Source organism: Brachyistius frenatus, unplaced genomic scaffold (genome assembly GCF_029030835.1).
Source record: "Brachyistius frenatus isolate BFR_SWC_R1_liver_20210118 unplaced genomic scaffold, ASM2903083v1 Contig_80, whole genome shotgun sequence".
In the NCBI taxonomy this organism is placed as follows: Eukaryota; Metazoa; Chordata; class Actinopteri; family Embiotocidae; genus Brachyistius; species Brachyistius frenatus.
This window is the reverse complement of record NW_027210679.1, coordinates 986,385-999,841: the sequence shown is the minus strand read 5'-3', so window position 1 is coordinate 999,841 and position 13,457 is coordinate 986,385. Positions and strand designations below refer to the sequence as shown.

General features: G+C 43.9%; 2 protein-coding genes across 5 annotated transcripts in view; one reads left to right on the top strand and one right to left on the bottom strand.

Annotated features, from left to right (window-relative positions):
* Positions 1-13,457, bottom strand: part of gjc1 (gap junction protein gamma 1) — a 44,288-nt gene that overhangs the window by 22,287 nt on the left and 8,544 nt on the right. The window contains exon 2 of one of the 3 annotated variants that reach the window (XM_069709128.1): positions 9,784-9,941. The exons of the other annotated variants lie outside the window; for them this stretch is intronic. The gene's annotated coding sequence lies outside the window, so the exon portion shown is untranslated. The remainder of the gene's footprint in view (positions 1-9,783; positions 9,942-13,457) is intronic. 3 annotated transcript variants of the gene reach the window in all.
* The window catches only part of rprml (reprimo-like), a 245,653-nt gene continuing 234,159 nt past the window's right edge, over positions 1,964-13,457 (top strand). The window contains exon 1 of one of the 2 annotated variants that reach the window (XM_069709147.1): positions 1,964-2,027. The gene's annotated coding sequence lies outside the window, so the exon portion shown is untranslated. Of the gene's footprint in view, positions 2,036-13,457 lie in introns of both variants that reach the window. The other variant, XM_069709146.1, reaches the window with a different exon arrangement.

The following is a 13,457-nucleotide window of genomic DNA, read 5'->3' as shown; positions in this document are numbered from 1 at the left end:
CAGGCCTCGGGCTCACCTGAAAACTCGCAGACTCATTAGGGAAGGATGGAAGGAGGAGGAGGAGGAGGATGCAAGGAGCTGAGGGAGGGAGGGCTAAAAGAGGGAGGAGTCTGCAGGTCTGTGTATGAATGAAGGAGAGTATGTGTGTGTGTGTCATGTATTGACTTTACCAAGAGTACACGATATATGATGAATTAGAGATAAAAATGTGTCCCAGTAACCAAGTTAAAGGGCATTGGTAAAGCAAAAATGTTCTCCGGAGGGGGTGGGGTAGGGTGGGGGTGGGGGTGGGACGCTGCTCTGTGGTTGTGTCTGTTTATATGTGTGTGCATGTGAGTCAGGCTGAGAGTGACTCAGAATTAGATGTTTCTTGTTCTGTCTCCAGGCATCGATGGAGCATATTCAACGTGTGTGTTTGTGTGTGCATGTGTGTGTCTTGCGTGCGGATCACCTTTGCCGTTGGTGACAGATTTGGAGGGCAGAGGAAATGTGTGTGTGTGTGTGTGTGTGTGTGTGTGTGTGTGTGTGTGTGTGTGTGTGTGTGTGTGTGTGTGTGTGTGTGTGTGTGTGTGTGTGTGTGTGTGTGTGTTTGTGTGTTTATGTTTGTCTAAACCTCTGAATGTGCATCTCACAAACTACTGTACGTGTTTGTTATTCTTATTCATATTATTCGCATTCTCCAGGGAAGTGGCCAGTCTTTCATTACAGTGTGTGCTCACTTGTCTGACAGATCTGTCCCCGAGGCGTCTGCTGCTGCTAAATATCACACACCTGGATGCACAGCGTGTGCCGCTCCCCCTCATTCCGTGTCTTCTAAGACCCTATTACCATGCGAATAATATCCAACAAAATCATACAGCACGTTCACCTTGATGAGTCTTCGTCAAAGGAGCCATATAGCACATGCGGGATTAGGGATGACTTCATTTACAACAGCATATCTGTAAACCCGCAGGAGCTGGAAAGCCGGGCAGAGGGAAGACGGATGAGGGGAAGGAAGGGTTTCTTTAAATAACGTTTCAAATATGTTATAAATACCACGGCTGCTGCTAAATTTGTTGTAGACTATTTTTTGTTGTGAAATGGGGAACGGGAATTGAAGAATGTGTTTTTGCTTATGTCTGTGTGCACACATGGAAAATGGTGGCATGTTTGTATATATTTTTGACTTCATAGGACAAGAAATATATAAAAAAAAAACAACTCTATTTAACAAAGGGTAGGATGATATGATAATACTGATTTAGACTGTAATAAATCATATATTAAATTAAATGTAATTATATTAAATAATTTAACTACATCTACTTTTTAATTGCGTTGAATCTTTTACTTTTTATGATTTCCAAAAAAATTATGTTGCATTGCTTCATTTATCTCTTTGCAAGAAGATAAGGCTTTAATGCTCTTTGAATTGGCTCCACATTTCACACCCGCTGACTATGTTCATATTTGTGTAGAGTTTATGGCACAAACTAATCCAAATTATATCGATCACATAAAGTGTGTAAACAGTCTTGGAAAATAATCATGAAAATATATTTACTCTGTTGTATGATTTCATCTCTGCTGGTGATCCTTTATCATGGTTGTATGAGATACACAATATTCAAAAGAATGTGTTCACTGAAATTCTGGAGGGAAAAATGGATGCTCATGCATTTTGAAATGCTAATGTAGAGTTTAAAAAGCAAATCTTCACATAGCTGCATCTTTAGGAGATCTTTCACATTTGGTTAATTCCTCTGTTAGCAAATCTGACATTAGGATAAACGAGGTTGAGCCGGCTGTATAGGCCCACTGCGTCCTCCGTCCTCGCCTATGTGTCAGTAATGGACTTTGGTAACCCACTTATGCAGCTGGATTTGCATTGAGTGAATTGAAGCGAAAGATTTAAATGGCATCAGTCTTGCTATTAAAGCAAAGCAAAACATCAGACAAACAGGGAGGAGCAGCTCTCTCTCGATCTGTGTGTGTGTGTGTGTGTGTGTGTGTGTGTGTGTGTGTGTGTGTGTGTGTGTGTGTGTGTGTGTGTGTGTGTGTGTGTGTGTGTGTGTGTGTGTGTGTGTGTGTGTGTGTGTGTGTGTGTGTAGAGGAGCAGGGGGAGTGCTGTCCCTTGCTCAGTGTGTGCAGCAGCTGCAGCTTTCAGCCTCAGTCTACACTGTAGGGGCCATTCTGCTGTCTGAAAGACTGATAGATACAAAGAGCAGAGCGGTGATGGGAGATGACTCGGAGGATAGCGCTGATGGTGCGTTTCAAACACACTCGTTCTCCCCGCACCGCTGCAATTCAAACATTTGTATGAAGGGAAAACAAAAACCACGCTTCCGGGTCAAGTATTAAGAGTGGGGCTCTGAATGAGTGAGGAGGGAATCACAAGGCTAACGCAGTCAATTTTACAACTTCTGACCGGAGGGCGGGAAGATTTGGACCGAATTTGGAGATAGTAGTCCACCCCCTCCCTCCTTCCCTGATCCTTGACCGCTGTCTGTCTTCCACACAGCAGTGAAATAAAAAATAAATTAAAAAAACAACAACTGGTTTACAGATGCTGGTCTACGCCTGACGCACACATATGTTACTGAGGGAAAAAAAACCTGCAAGCGAAGCAATCAATTCTCACACTAGAGAAACAAACACTCATGCATGCACACATAAACCCACAAAGGCAAGCACAACATGCATGGCACCCACAGTCTAATGAGACAAAAATCAGAGAGAGAGAGAGAGAGAGAGAGCGCATGAATGGAGAGCCCTGTTTGAGCCAGTGGCACCGAGCGGACACAAAGCTCTCATGCAACATCCCATTCACAGCCTGGCACAGAGGGCAGAAAAAAAAATGGAGCTCTCGCTCAAAAGCCAGCTCGAAGCACAGAGGTATTATAATAACCGAGAGGGGAGGACTTGGCTCGCTCCTGTGTGTCCCCCCCTCCCCCCCCCACCCCCATATCCCCTGTAGGGAACACCATCCCCCCACCTCACTCCCTGTGGACCCTCGCTACCCGCCCCCACAAATCCCAACGCTGCCTCACCCTTCCACTAACCTCCCTCTCTCTGCTCACACCATACTGTTCTCCATCCCCATCCCCCCTCGCTCCAAAACCTCCAACGTCCTCCTCCTCCTCCTCCTCCTCCTCATCATCATCCATCAAGGACCTTAAGGGCCGACTCGAGCTCTTTACACATCACGTACCCTGCACACCGCTGGATGTAATGGTTTATTCCACCTAGAGTTGGAGCCCATGAATAGCTTTCACAATATGATGCCCGAGGGTCAGAAACCGTCGATCCGATCCAACCATCACCAACCGGTGAAGAAAGCTGTCTTTATACTGGGTTTCAGATTTGACCTTGATTGCTACGTGTAGTTTGCAGCTGCATCTAATAATTTATCTCTGATCTATCAGCTAACATAATGTCAGAAATAGTCAAAAATCCCTCCCTTGAAGTGCAAAGTAAGTTCCTCCAATTTCCTTTTTTTAATCTGACCAACAGTCTGAAAACTGTAAATATCCAGCATACAATCACATAAGACAAAGAAAAGCAGCCATTTTCAGCACTGAGAAGTGAAGAGCATCCAGCAGCAGCTCAAGAGGTTCCCGGTTCAACTTCAGATGCCCCCTGAAACTGTGCACACATAACCTAAGTGCCACTTCGACATTGTTCTGAATCTGCCGGCAAGGTTGAGCTTCACATTCGTGTTTACGTACAGTTTTGAGTGTCCATGGCAGCCGATGGAAGTAAACACAGAGGAGATAACGGGAGCCAAACAAAGACACAGTAGGACTCAGACTGTTTCACTCAAGACCAAACTATTTGGGAACTGCAGTCAGAGGTGTGGTATGCTGGATTCGGGGTTTAAGTTGCTGAACCATTTTTCCCATTTCTGTTTGGGGACAATTGCCATCACCTCCTGTGATATCTATGATATCTCACTGAATGAGAGAAACCTATTGTGTAACCGTGTGGCCATTATTTGGTGTTGCACGTTTACTTTATTCCCTCTGATAAGAAATGCAGTGTCGAATTCAAGCTTTCTCTTCGTGAAATCACTCCTCCATCTCTAAACAAACTGTTCTCTGTGCTGTATTTTCTGAGGGCTGTTTAACAACTTACCTGGGGAGTCCCCTCTGTGCACAGCTTCAAACCCCACTGGGAGCATTTTGTCTGCCTTGTTTTGTTGACTTCCTTATTTGGTCATTTTTCCTTGATGTTTTTGCTTCTAGCATCGGAAAGTAGGCTATGTTGGTCTTCTTTTTTTTTTTTTTTTCCTGTTTTGTTGTGCCGTAGTCAACTGACAAAGTTAATAGAGTTTGATGTGTTTTAGTTGCGACAATGACATTCATTCTCATAATTTGTCCATTTTCCACATACGGTGCTTGATAGCTGGAAGAGGATGTGTTTCTTGTCCAACGTGTGTGTGTGTGGGGGTGTGTGTGTGTGTGGTGGTGGTGGTGGGGGGGAGAATGGGGGTTAGATGTTGATTTAGTGATGCGGTATGCAGGAGTGTCCACAGGAAGTTTTATCTAGAAACCTGATCGGATTCTGTATGCCGTTCATGTTTCTGATTTCCGGGCCGGCTGATCTGCTCTGTGCAGCTTGACGCGGCTTCCCTCTATAGTTTCCGTCAAAAATAGATTAGGCACATATTTTTAGGGGAGCGGAGAGAAGAGTCCAGGATGCTGCTGAAATATGGCGCGGCAAGTCCTGTGCAATCGCAAGCAATGTCTGGCAGAAATGATCTCCGGATGACGAAGCCGGAACACGATGCAGACGTTCGTTGTGGAATCAAGCCTCGACGCATAATGAAACAACAATAGAAGAAAAAAAGACCGCTTTCCGCCTCCTTATTGAGGGTTTTTACGAAAGACCATCTTATTTTTACAGACCGCTCTTATTTTGGAGGGGCACTCCAAATCAAAGGCATCTCTGAAAAGAAGGAAATGGTTAACAGAGCCTTTAGCTAAGCACAGAAAAAGCACGAAAGTGTCAACTTTCTGTCACGGCTTTCTAATGAGGTTGAAACACTGTTGTTAAATGTCATAGCTGTGACTTTAAAACATCCTTGATGTTGGCGTGGAAGGAGAGCGGTGCAGACTCACCATCCTGCTCTCATCATCCACAGTGTGCTTTCAGAGAGACGGAGCACTGATGTGAAACAAGCCACTAACAAGCAGCGGAAAGCAGAAATATCCCCCACAGAGCAAAAAGATTTACTGACTTCAACACAAACGGTCAATTACTACACACGCGCAGAAAAACCACAATCTCTTCACTTATTGATGAGATCGACTTCTGGTGTTCATGGGTGCTTCCCTGCCAGCTGATGTATACAGGAGCTGATTAGAGAGGTGATTTATGGCTGACCGTGAATAATGGCCCTCTGAGCTCAGCCACACTGACATTAGAGGAGAGGCACCGGGGATGCGTGGCGAAAAGACAAATGGGTTAAGCGAGGTAAAGCGGGACAGCGGGAACGAGATGAAGGAGGACATAAGAGCATTAGGCCGCTCCTGTACGGGAGCCCAGATTCACCGTGAAGCTCATTGTCTCGGGCCAAAGCGGACCTCAGACCTGCCAACTGCTCTCATCCTCCCCCCCCCCCCCAACTCCAGCTCTGTCAGCGCCCACCGCACAGACGACAAACAGACTTTAAAGCATGGTATTAAAAGAGCATATATCACAAACGGGTCCCCGAGGACGTAATACAAAGCAACAACACTAATGAGTGACTGATTAACAGCTGTCCCATTAAAGCCGTCCCTCTCTTAACACCTGACATTTCACTTTAAACAAGTTAATAGCTCAACTTCCACGCCTGCAGCTGGCGTGAAATTGGCACTCAGAGCATCGTGAGATGTGGACATCTATTTAGGGTGTGACAATGAGTCAATCAGTTAGAAACACGCATGACTTCCCGCAGAGAATTAATTAGCATTGTGTAATGAAATGTGGCTCGCACCCCGCGGCACCGGGGCTCTTTGAAAACAGACATCTTAGAGGAGCGACCGTCAACTTCGGGATCTTCTGTTGCTTCAGTTGTAGAGCGCACACGCACGCACACACACGCTGCCAGGAAGGAGAGCACACCGAGGCCAAATGCCACTGCCAGCCGTGGTTGAATTTGTTTACTCCAGATAAGTAGAGACATCCTTGCCATCACAGTGACTGAACGCTGAGGAGATGATTTTGGCTCAGTTTATCTGGAGGAGGAGCGATGTCTGCGCATCCAGGGCTCATTGTGCACGTACACACAGGCACGAGGCTCTAATTAAAGTTTTACTTGGGTTACATTGATGACATTAACCCTTTAGGAGCTGAAACTGAGCCTCCTTGTTGGCACCGATACTCTCGCCCACCTGTGGCGACTGGTCTGCAGGCCGAGCTGATGCCAACTTCCTCCATCTTTACACATTTATAACAGTTTTTGGACAAAGATCTTTTTTTCCCCTCATGTATTAATTCCCTGATTAAATACACACAAAAGATCTGAACGTACTACAGTTGAGTCTGAAAAGATTTACTTTACCACGCCTGAAACATTGAGTTCTTGCTTTTCCCTGAATTCATAGTACAAGTTGGCCTCGAGGGGATAAGTCACCCTGTACTGGGAGCTGACGGGGGGGGTTAAGCATCTTGCTCAAGGCTACTTCATCAGAACCTCCCCGACGTGGGAGACCTAAGCACAAAAACATACAAATGTGTTGGCAGACACTGACCCTGACCCCTTTTTTTCGTGACAGATCCTCAGGACATCGTTCATGTTAATAACCGACCATGGCTGCGACATGAATGTTAGGGGACAAGGATCTCCCAAGCTATTATACTTTAATATCTGGGTAACAAGTCCGTGTCAGTGCACGACACTCATCAGCCATCGCTCACTTTCATCTGACTGCGCCACTGTCACTGAATTTGCCTTAAGGAGTAAAATCAGGCCGAGTGAAGATCCTGACTGCAGGCAGGGCCAAGGTTTATCCAGCGACAGCACTCAGAGACAGAGTTGAAACAGAGTTCAGCCCGAAATTCATTAAAATACTTCACATAGAGCCACCAAGTGTCACTAGATTAATAGGTGAGAGTCAGGAGGTAAATGGGTAACAGAGGGGGGCAGTGATCTTAATTTTAGTCGTGTCTGAGGATGGCAACGTCACACATGTAGAGATGTCTATCTCTACATCTGCTGGATGGATTGAAATTTAACACCGACATTCATGTCCCTCTCAGGATGAATTATAACAACGCTGATGATCACTTTTCATCTATCACCATCATCAGGTTGAAATTTCAATCTGGCTACTACTTTACTTGCAAAACTAATGGCTTACCCATCAGGAGTTCTTACTTTTCAGTGGCTATTAGCAGTTGTTGGCGCTCCGATGTGCTGGTTGGTTTAAATGGCAGCCTTTAACGCCGTTAAATATCGTCATGTTAGCATTGTGTTAGCATTTAGCGTACTGTTTAGCCTCGCAGTCACTAGCATTGCCTCTTCCTCATCCCACAATTATTAGAATGAATTTTTTTAGGTGACTGAATCACTAATCTACACCTTCATAAGGCCGGCGACTTGTTTGGACAAAGTGTGCCTCTTCGGAGAACTATATAAGCCTCTGAGGAGATCATTTTGGTGGCTCAAGATGATTCAACTGAACCTTTAAGAGGAAAAACAGTTTCATACTTCCAGTAAAAAAAATTCTGCAGCTCAACCAAACCCAATAATTTTCTTTTTTTTTTTTTTTTTTTTTGAAACATCTCCAGGCTCTCTCTTTTTGTTTGAAGAGTCTTTTCCGTGAGCCCTCTTTTATTGAGAGTTGTGGATTGGACTGTTGTTTTGTTTAGCGTTTAGAGTTCAAGACATGCCCCAGACCAGGAGATGTAACCGAGACACAAAGACACGGAGGCGGCGAGTCCAACATTAAGCTGTCAACATTAAGAATTGATTCAGAGTTGCAGCCAAATCCAGCAGATGGTGGGTGAATGTAAACGGAACCGAGCAATCAAATCTCTCACAAAACTCTTCAAGGATGCAGAGAAAGGGAGGAAAGAAGAGACTGAAAAGGCCAAAAGAGAGCTGGAGAGCCGCGATGGAAACACAAGGGAGTGAAAGGAGAACAAAAAGAGCCCCGTTACGGCAATATGTTCTCGCCTGCAGTTACACTTGTTCCAATACAACTTTAATCATCCGATCACGCTCGCCATGTCAACTGACAGGTCCTGCTTGTGCAAAAATTGCATTTTGCGCTCACTGTTATTGGATCTAAAAACCCATAAATGAAAGAATGAACAATGAGCGAACAAGCAAAAAGACCGAAGAGAGACAGGACACAAAGAAACTAACACATTTAAATAGCCTCAGGATAGGCAACATTGAGGCCAAGTTTGGACACACATGAATACAGTCTTAGTGTAAGTAAATCCATAAACAGAAATGTCTGATTCAGGACTGGCTAAAGAAAAAACAATCACACATTCTCCGAGCTGAGAACTCCAGAAATACATGGCTGCCTGTCGGAAGCAAATTCTTCAGGCGCCTCGCAGGCCGGGCGCCAAGTGTATACACCAACTTAGCGAACTGTCCTACATCACGTTAAAGACAACACAGCGCTCTGTTTACATTTGCCAACATCAAGATGCCAATCGGGTAAAGTCTCTTCTCGTTCAGGGCTATGTATGGCTTCTGTTATAAAAGGAGATAAGGTAAATACGCCTGCACATTCCGCAAGATGGAAAAAAAATATTTCATTTGTTTTGACTTCTCCTCACATACATGCATAAAAGGGCTGACCTGGTATCCGGCCAGTTCATTATTGTTTAAAGTTATTACTATTTATGGTTCGCAATAACCATTTATTGTATGTTAGCATTCATGGTTGAGGCCTATCTTTCCAAATTCTAAATGTTTTTATCAGCAGTGGCGGAGTTTGCTATCCCTGCAGATGCCTGTCTGAGCATGAGGTATTTACTGGTGCATTTATTTGATTGATAACAGCCTCTAATTGAGAGTTAGTCTTAGCGACTGCTAATGACACAGCAAATACAACGTCGTGCTGATAGTGCATCACCTTAAAACCTGGAGAAATTACAAAACAAAGATTGGCTTTAGTTCAAAGTCAGCAACAGGAAAAGAGAGACAACAATCTTTGTGTTTTCCCTAAATTTGTGGAAGATTTAGATGCACACGTATTCAGTGGGGAAGTTTTGAGGTCCTTCCCAAAGGAAATTTTACACTTTTCCAATTAAGAAAAATATGTAATTACACATCATTCTTATTTGTTATTACTGCATTTGCGTAAGATTTTATAAAAAAAAAAAAAAAAAATTAAAAGCTAGAGCAGATAATAAACAAACAACACCCAAAAAGCCTAAAGACAAAATCAGCCAGAGATGTGCAGTATGGAACAGCTACAATCATTAGATCTGAGGAAAAGTCATTTCGTTAATTTGATCCTTTCCAGAGTGACTCGGCTGAGATGGTACCCAAAACCGCTTGGGGTGCTGCGCCTTCAGCCTTTTAGTTGTGGGAAAACCCTGTTTGTGTAAAGGAGTAATAAAAACATGTTTTATCCAGAGCTGCACGTGCCGGGCACGTTAATCTCCACAATAAGATAACTAACTTTGCTTTCCTTACTGACGAGGCCACAGTGTGACTAGTTTTTCTTCCACCTTATCAAAACTGTAAATTAGAATGTAAATAACAGCGTTAAACTAATGACTAAACACAGTTATTGAACACAAATGCTTCATCTATTTTGATCATAGTAGCACTAGACGGGGAGTTTGTACCTGAGGGGTCGTGACTGCTCGTGTAGTCCCATGCCGAACTGGAGACAGGAGCTGAGATGAAATCCAGAAACAGTCGCACAGTGCCAGCCGCGGAGGCTTCTGCTGCTGCCGCTGCCGCTGCTGCTGCTGCCGCCGCTGCCGCTGCCGTCCCCTACGGCCTGAGCATGCAGTCACTAAGTCATTATCATTCTCCGAACAAACATGCTCCTCATCTGACTTAATCTGTATGTAAACGGTCTGTCTTGAGGCTTCTTAAGGGAGGGGGGGGGAAAGAAAAAAGGCTCAGTTCCCTCGACTTTCCGCTGCATTCAAGATAGTCCCGTGGAACAGAGGCCCAAACCAATAACAAACCCAGAAAGAGGAGAAAACAGAAACAGCACAAGGCTATTTAAAGTTGGGCCTTGAGCACTTCTGTCAAGTGAATCTGTTTTTTCCTTTCTTTTTTTGTTTCAGACGTAGGGTCTCGAAGTGTTAGCCCGTAAGGCTATCGTCAAGGCTACACTAGTAGCACGAGAGCATCTGTGCCCGCCGACGGGCTTTTTCCTACCCATCACACCATGGTGGGCTTTGGTTCAGATGATCCCGAGGCCTTGTGGTCATGGAAACCCACTCATGTATGAATGTTACTTTGTTTAAATATGACTCCAGAAGAAGAGACAAGAGAGGAAAGGACAGGGCAGGACTGTCCTGGGAGACACATCACGTGTCGGTGATGTAACAGGAAAGAAAAAAGGACTTGTCGCTTTGGCGTTTTGGTGGCCAAAAATTATGAAAACATGAGGAAGCTGACAGGTTGGGCAGGGGGGCTTTCCTCAGTCTGCTGCTAATAAAGCATTATTGTACTTCTGGACTGCAATGAAATGGTGAAAATTAATCAAAAACAAACCCTGAGGATTAAAAAAACCAAATAATCTGAGCAAGACATTACGTCAAGAAGAGATCTCATGAACAGATTTCCAGAAGATAATCCCAATTACGTTTGATTTTAATGTTTAATTTACTGTTTAATTTTCTTTCACATATATAACAAATGCATCACAGTAACATTGAAAAGCTGGAAAATTAATTTTCTTTTCATCAACTGGTAGATTTCTTGACTTAAAAAGGGTCTGATGTTGAAAAATGGAATATTTTATCAACTAACGAGTAATTAAGTCACCAAATATCCTTGAGGAAGTTTATTTGGGATTAAACTTGCTTTCTTAAAGTTAAAATTAGTAAAAAAAAAAAAAAAATCCAAGGACAAACAGGCCTTCTGTTTTCACTTACAGTAGTGATGAGCCACAGTCTGTAAAACACTACTCGACATGGATACATGTCATAAATTGATCTAATATTAGATAGATAGCACCTCCCATTATGGTCATTTTGCACATGGATAACAGATATAACCTTAATCCAGCCTCTGCTCGCAACATATCTTGAAAAGCTTCTGTATTTCTGAAGCTGCGGCGACGCTCCAGTTGCATGTGATCAAAGCTACAGTATGAGGTCTCCACAGGAGGCTGTAAGAACACTGAGCACGACCCCAGAGCATCTCAGTGTCTGGAGGGACACGTTGCACATGGAACAGCGGCTACAAATAACGCACCGTTAGCTCGTCTCTTTCTAGCGTTTTATTATTAGTGGAACCACTTGTAGTGGCTCGATTGAGTGAAATTAATTTCCAAGGCGGGTAAAGAGCCACAGAGACCGAGAGGGTTTAAACGTTAAGATGAAAATCAATATTGTCATTAGCGAAGGTGGACGTAAAATGAGCCCCGAGATGAACGCCTCGAAGGCAAAAGCGGACGGTCGAACTCTTTTGTCGCGAGTACAACACTCAGCTCCTTGACACGGTAACGGAGCCGGTGACCTTTAGGAGGAGGGTGAGTTCAGGTATGTTGGGCCGGCATCAGAAAAAATACCTCGCTGTGGGAGTACGGGACCAAAGTCACATTACATAATTGCTAAAGGAAAGTAATAGAGACAGCAACAACAAAAAAGATCTGAGGGGAGAAGAGGAGTGGATGTCCTGTGCAGCTTTACCTCAGACATGCGAGGAGGAAAACGGAGTGATCGATGATGATGATGATGATGATGATGATGATGATGATGATGATGATGATGCATCGTACCTTTGCAAAGGCTGACCTTTAAACCTCAAAGATCAAGCGTCATGCTCAGATTGAACAAAATTTAGGCTACAATTTATAAAAATGGTTTTGTTGTATAACGTTTTCACAAATTTAGTGAATTATTGGACATGTATATATATATAGAGAGAGAGAGAGAGAGCGAGATGAATGTGTTTCTAAATATTTTGATGAAGTAATGGCCAGGTTGATGAACTCACTAGACAAATGCAACATTTCAAAAAGGAAGAGACGATCCATAAATGAAGTTTTGTAGCCTACTGTTGATAAACTGAGGAAAACATTTAAGAATTAAACATATATTCATGCTAATATACGATTAGAATCGAATATATACCGTAAAGTAACCTGACACATATTTAAGGTTTAGAAAAATATTAAATCCGGTTAAAACCTTTTTGAAATATGACGTTAGGGTTAAAAAAAAAACAAAAAAAACAACTACACTGATGCAATTATATCCTTAAAAAAATAATAATAATAATTTCAGAATTGCTTCGTGTCCACTTCAACAAAATGGTGAGGGATGATTTGCAAAGATATCGTACACACTTAATAGTTTGAGGTTCTGATGAATGTATCACAGACATGGTGATTTAAAAAAAAAAAATAATGACAAGAACACGATTACAAAATAGAATTACAAAAACTTTCCTGATGTGGCTGAATTCAACCTCTGGCTCAAAGAGGGGCAGGGAGGGGTGAAAGAGGCCGCGGGGTGGAGGGGGGGGGGTCGTCAGCACTGACGAAATGGGAGTAATATGTTCATTTGGTTATTGTTATGATGAATCATTACTACATGCAGACAGTAGAACATCTCATTTAAATTTCGGACTTCACGCAATCCTCGCTGTCCTCAGATGGGTTATTTCGTTGTTGTTTTTTTTTCTGCTCTGTGGTCAAACTTTCCTCACATTTCGGTCTGTTTTTGTGCACCCGAGAGTGTGTGTGTGTGTGTGTGTGTGTGTGTGTGTGTGTGTCTGTGCGTGTGTGTGTGCGCTTATGTGTGTGTGCGCCTCAGTGTGTGGTGGAGTGTGCCAGGCAAGGCGGTGACAGGGTGTCGGCCTCGGTCTGTGAACCTGGCTGCTCTGTTCAGCTCCGCCTGTGACGGAGAGCGAGGGGGACATCGCCCGGCCGTGGCTGCCCCAGCTGGGCCAATCAGGCGTGAGCGCTCACGGTCGGATCAGCGCATGCCTTCCGCCATGTGCAGCGCTGTGGCACAGATCCCCTTATGGATTCTAATATGTTCTCCACAGTGGCAGCGGCACTCTGCTGATCACTCGTGTGTGTGTGTGTGTGTGTGTGTGTGTGTGTGTGTGTGTGTGTGTGTGTGTGTGTGTGTGTGTGTGTGTGTGTGTGTGTGTGTGTGTGTGTCAGCTCAGATAATGAAGGTGACTCTGCGCGTTCCATGAGAATACGAGTGTCCTCCTTGACTGCACCTGTGCTGATAGTGTTTCACAGGGTTACACAGAGTCACACGGCTGAACAACAGGCTCCGCTAACTTTGTGCGTGCTCGTGAAAACTTTCAACTTTCAACC